Raw genomic sequence first — 6,000 nt, 5'->3', positions numbered from 1 at the left:
GCACAAATCCTGCCCAGGAACATTAGGATCAAGTAGGAGTGAAACCCCACCCTGTCTTGAAGGAGTTGGTAGCTGAGCCCCTCCTCTGCCACAGGGACCAATATTTTCTGGTTTCCTTTGGTGTGTACAATGCATAGATGCCAAATTTAAGTTTAAAACATGTTTAAAGAAAGCACAGTCTCTCCCAGTCCCATTTCCACAGGGATTGTGCTGCTTCCTTATACTGTCCATAGCTCACACTTACCAGTATGGATTGTAGGTGGAATAGGAATGAGCCAATGGAACAGGGCTGAGGGAGGGGAAGAGACTGTGCCTTTAGATGTTAAACTTCAGCTCAGCAGCCACTCATTCCACAAAGAGAGGGAAAAGAAGGGGCCTCTGGGAGCCTGCCTTTCCCAGGAGGGAGAAACAGAAGAGGGTGCGGGAGGGAAGGGGAGTCCCAGAGCCCCCTCCTCTAGGCAGAGCGTAGGTGTCTCTTGGCACAGATCACCGTGCTTCAGGCACTGAGCAGACAGCGTACTGCCTACCAGCCAGGTGCATGGCCTGTTAAGGTGAGGGAGGAACTGGAGGGAGGCAGTCTAATGAATCTAGGGTGTTGGTGTCAAGGCCAGTTTGTGAGTGGTGAGGGAGCTATGAGGAGTAGCTGCTGGGGTAAATAGTCTGTGGAGGGTAGTCAGAGAATTACTCACGCTGGGGTAAGTACTTGGAGGAGCAGAAGTTGGTGATGGGGGTAGCCTAGGCCCCCAAAGGAAGCCCCTGTTGTTTCCCCACTGGGATCCAGCAGGGGGAGTAACAAGCTGGGAGACAGAAGGGGCCACCTGCTCAGCAGGCACCACAGCAGTCCCTGACCACCTGGAGCAACTGTGAGCAAAACACCTGCTGCTGCTTCTCTGCAGCCTAGCCAGATGCATGACAGTCAGGGTAGGAGGTGGGATTGGGTGACAGTGAGGCTGGGTTGTAGGGGTATGTATAATGTGAGGTGTGTTACACTTGGCAGAGCTGTGCACCCTTTCACCTTTGAGTTCTGGGTTCAAATCTAGTCTGGAACTGCAAACACTGCTCCATGTGCCTGCTCAAGCAGTCTGCAGGATCAGGGCTCTGGTCAAAAGTGATTGAAAACTGTCACCATTTGAGGGTAGACCCTGCTGTTATGCAGGGCTGTCTGATACCCTTTGTTACATGGATTTTGTGATCTCAGTTCAGTTCTCAGGGGACACTAGTCCACATCACAGAAACCTTCACTACCTTTAGAGGTGGTCTCTCTGGGCCAGGTCTAACACACACTGTTTGAGCCATGAAGGAAGCTTCCTCTGATTCTGCTTGTGCTATACTTGTTCTGTGAATAGTGACCATCAGAGCCCAAGGGTGGTAACACAGAACATTTCTAAGGAACTAAATTCACAAATGAAAAACATTTTCATCAGCACCTCTATGGCACGCTAACATTACCTTCACCTTCTCAAATAACTAGCATTATACACACAAATGCCTCCATGTAGAAGAAGGAAGTAAAAACCTATGGCACTCTGAGGAAATAAAGCTTGAAGCAAGTTCACGCTCAATAGCTACAGTAAAATAGCCATCAGGAAAACGTGATTCAGGCTGTGATGCAATAGGGAATAGTTAAAACTGTGGAGAAACGCATAACCAGAAAAGAACACAAATGGAAGCTCATCTCTGTCTGTTCTTTCTGAAGTATGGTTATAGTTGAGAAAGAAATTTTTAAATGGGGTCATATCATTGCACATCTTCTCCTCTAGATGTGTCATAGATAGTTATGTGCCCTTTTGCCAGACTATCTGATCACTGATAATAGTTACCCATGGCAAATGGAGGCACACAAAGTGGAAAGATGAAGCAAATTACCCAAGGCAGTGGGTGACAGAGCAAGGAAGTGAGGTTGGATCTCCAGAGTCCCAGGACAGTGCTGTAACTACTGCACCATCTTTCCACTTTGTGCTATATTTTTTTGTATTCTTTTTCCACACGCATGCTGGCTTTAGAATGCTGAAGTAGACCTGTGATACTTGTAATGATGATATATAAAAATAGAATGGCCTTAGCATTTTGTGCCTGGCCTGCTAGCTAAATTCTAAAAAAATTTTTTTTGCTGCTCACCACTTCAATATAACCAATACTTAGCTACCATGCTCTCATCACTAGCCAGAGAGCAGTACTTAGTACCTCTCCCCAGCAGCCAGAGAGAAGAGGTTAAAGCTAAATAGCATTTTCCCCTTCCCTTTGGAACTTGGGAAGGGAAAGAGGTGGGCGGATGGGAGTTAGTGAAGGTTTTTGCATGGCAATTAGATGTAGTAACCTTAAAATATCATGCCAGTTCCTCCTCTACCTCCCCTTTGCTGAAAATTATCCTATGCCTCTTTCTAAAGATGGTGATATGTCTTGAGGAGGAAGATTTGTGTACACACCATAGATGAAAGTGCCAAGGCTATCTTAACCAATAGACATGGATGCAGCTATGATTGGGGCCATCTACTAGGGGGGCGGTATCAGAGAGAATAAATGAAAATGAATATTCATCTCTTTAGGCCTGAGCTATTTTAATTTAGAGGGGAAAGTAGAAAATCAGGAGTAACTGGGGGATTGAAGGATGCTTTCTGAAGTCAAGTCAGGTGAGTAATGATAGCTTGTGGGGGTGGCTGGGTGGGTCCAGGACAGCAGGGCAATGGGTACCTGTAGCAGACTGTGGTTAGTGGGAAAAGGGGTGGCAGAGGAGAAGCAGGCCTATCGGTGGGTAAGCAGCAAAGCACAGCAGCAAAGGAAGATGGGGAGGGCAGGAGGACTTTGGTGAGTGGCTGACCAGCTGGCACACATATCGCAGCTGCTGTTGTGTCAGCCTAGGAGAGTAGCTGCAGCTGCGTGCTGGCCATGAATAGTGGAGAAGTGGTACACCGGCTGGCTGCTGCAGGGAATGAAGAATCAGGCTGGGTCTCTGCAAAGAAAGGAGGAGGGCTGGCTCTGTTAGGTTTTCAGCACAGTGGGAGTGCTACAGCCCTTTGATTTCTGAGCTGTTTGTTCCCAATGGTCCACTTTACTGGATCATCAGTAATAGAAGGTTAATGTGAGAAGGAGTGGCAGAAAATGTTAGGGCCTAAAGGTTGAGCCAGTCCTCTATAACGTATCGGTACCACACTAGAGCTGTGTGGTCAGAAGAAATCAAACCTGCTATTTTTAGCACCAAAACCTTTACCCCTGGAGCTAAAGAAGAAATCCTCTACTGTGCTATTCTTATAGCAGGCTCTTACACTTCCTTGAGCCAGGCTCTAGAGGACAGGATCACACCACTTAGTCATCTGTTCTGTTTATTACAAGCTGGGCTAGTAGCATCCCCCTTTTATTAAGGTTGCCCAGCCCTTCCTATTATAAGACCCTGTTTTCAGTTGCTTGTAACTTAAACCATTTTGGATGACGTTTTCCATGCTGGGTATCTGCTTCAGGCTGAATTGTTCTGGAAAATTTCAGCCAAAGTGGTTCAGCTGCTTTTAAGGGCAGGTCTACACTACCGCTTAAGTCAATCTAATTTATGTCACTCAAGGGTGTGAAAAAGACACATCTCTGAGTGATGCAAGTTACAGCGACCTAAGTGCTGTCCACACTGACCTGCCCTAAGAATGAGGCTAGGGAAAAATGCATTGTTTTGCCCATGTTAAAAAAAATTGAGACATTTTCTTTGAATGGCTTTGAACAGTGCTCCCCCTGGGCTTTCTAATCAAGCACCATTTGTGTTAGGGAGGGTGGCCTTTGTGTCAGGGATGTGCTTTTTGCTATCCTCATGAAAATCTGACCAAATTTGGCCAGGTTATAAAACAATGAGTAATCACAGTTCACTAATACTCACTAGAGACTTCTTTCATTCTAGCAGTTAAATCTCTGAAGGTTCCTTGCTCCATCCCCTCATAGCTGTTAGTGCTGACCAGACTGTGCCTGCACCATTCCAACAGAGCAACTGATCATGTTGCCTATGGCTACAGTGGTGAAGCCAGATTTTTCTATAATTGCTGCTCTGAGGTGGAGTGGGGCCAGGCACTGGAACTTGGAGCAGGGAGCCAGTGCTCTCAATGACACCCCTGCTGAAAACCAGGTGTTGTGGAGAAGGAAGTTTTCTGATTAGATACAGAGGGGACAAAAGCCAGACTGGAGGGGAAGCAGCAGATTGGGAAAAGGAGTCAGGGACTGGAGGGAGAGAAACTGTGACGAGGAGCTGAAGGGGAGGGAGACTGGGACTGGTAAGCAAGGAGATTGAAATGAGAGGCTGGGGGTGGGACCTAGTGGGGGTGGGGAGGCTGGGAGTCAGTGAGGGAAACTGGAAGAAGTGGAAGCCAGTTGGCGTGAGAGGGGCACAACACTGAAATCAGAGAAGGAGCTGTGGGAGGGGCATATTGGGCCTGGCTGGTCAAAGAGACTGGGACAAGGAGTCAGGGAGGTTGAGATTGGATGGGGAGCCCAGCAGGAGAACTAGGACTGGGTGGGCAAGGAGACTGGTGACAAGGAATTGGGATGAGAGTGTGGGAACTGGGACTGGCTGGTGTAAGGGAACTGGAACTGGGATGAGAGTCCTGACTCATGGAGTGTGCGATTGCGTAGGCAGGGAGAATAGGACTAGGATAAGGAGCTAGCAGTAGGGAAGAGACAGGACTGGGACAGAAAGTATTTTACAGATTGGGAGTTGAGGCATAGATATAAAAATCAAAAGTTGCCACTCATTTTGGGTGCCCAATTTGAGATGCCTAGGCCCTGATTTTTCAGAGTACATAGCATTTGATAACATTTCATATGTTTAAAGCACAACTCCTATTGACTTCAGTGCAGCTGTGAGTATTCAGCACTTCTGCAAATCAGGCCCCAGCATTTCAAGGCAGGTACCCAGGAAATGAGGAACACACAATTAGTGACTACCTGTGAGAAATATGGTTGAAGTGACTTGCTTAGCATTGCACAGGAAATCTGTGGTGCAGGCAGGAACAGAATCCAGTTCTCCAAGGCAGCATTCAAGTGCTTTAACAATGAGACCCTCCTTTCTCTTCCTACAAACCTCTGACTCATTCACTAAACACCTTCCAACTTCTGCAACAAATGAAGTAGGGATCTTACAGACAACAGTCTTCTTCTCTCCAATACCCTGATTCATCCGCAGAATAGGTCTGTAACATGTGCAGAATAAAGCAGGGGTCCTGAAGAAAAAGTGATCCTGCAATTAAGGACTGTGTCATAATGTATGGCGAAAAGGGGGGCAAATTAAGGTTGCACAGGCAACTCTACTGCCTCTGCTGTTCTGAGATTTCTCAAGCAGAGTGAAATTAACAAAACTCTGCTCAGTTTGGTCGGTACTGTTCAGAACCATGTAGAGGGCAGTAAAATGGCAAGATTCATGTCAATTTCACTCTGCGGAGGCGGCTGCTTGGAAAAGCTGGGGCAACAGCAGAAGTCGGGACTGTAGCCATTCAGAAAGGAGACGACCACAAAAATGGAGGCTGTGGAGGAGCAGAAATTGGAGTCGCCCCTTTCAGCAGCTAGGAGGCTGGTAGATGGGGGCGGGGAGGGGGGCAGAGCAGCCGGCCTTCTCCCAGCGAACAGGAAACTTGGCAGAAGTGGAGTAGTATCAACATCTTCTCCCCGGCCAGGGACCGTTGGGTGGTAAGACAGGGAAAATCCATTTTCCTTCTCATCAGCCAGAGGGTAACGTCACATGTCTCATTACACAAAGGTGGACAGAAAAGAAGGGACCCCCCCCCCAACTTCCTCCAGCCTTCTCCTTTCCAGCAGCAGGTGGGCCCAGGGAAGGGAAGAGGACTGGGCTTCTAACCGGTGCATTCGCCCTAGCTGCTGTCTTATCACTCCCGTCCCAGTTTGCTCTGGGCTTGCTAAGGTCTGGTAAAGTTTTCCACCCCCAGAGACACCCCGCTGAACGATTGATGGCGCGCCTCTCACCATCCACGGGACACGCAGCTCTGCCCACGCCGCAATGGATAGGGCACCCCCCGC

Source organism: Dermochelys coriacea, chromosome 6 (genome assembly GCF_009764565.3).
Source record: "Dermochelys coriacea isolate rDerCor1 chromosome 6, rDerCor1.pri.v4, whole genome shotgun sequence".
Taxonomy (NCBI): domain Eukaryota; kingdom Metazoa; phylum Chordata; order Testudines; family Dermochelyidae; genus Dermochelys; species Dermochelys coriacea.
This window is presented reverse-complemented; position numbering follows the sequence as displayed.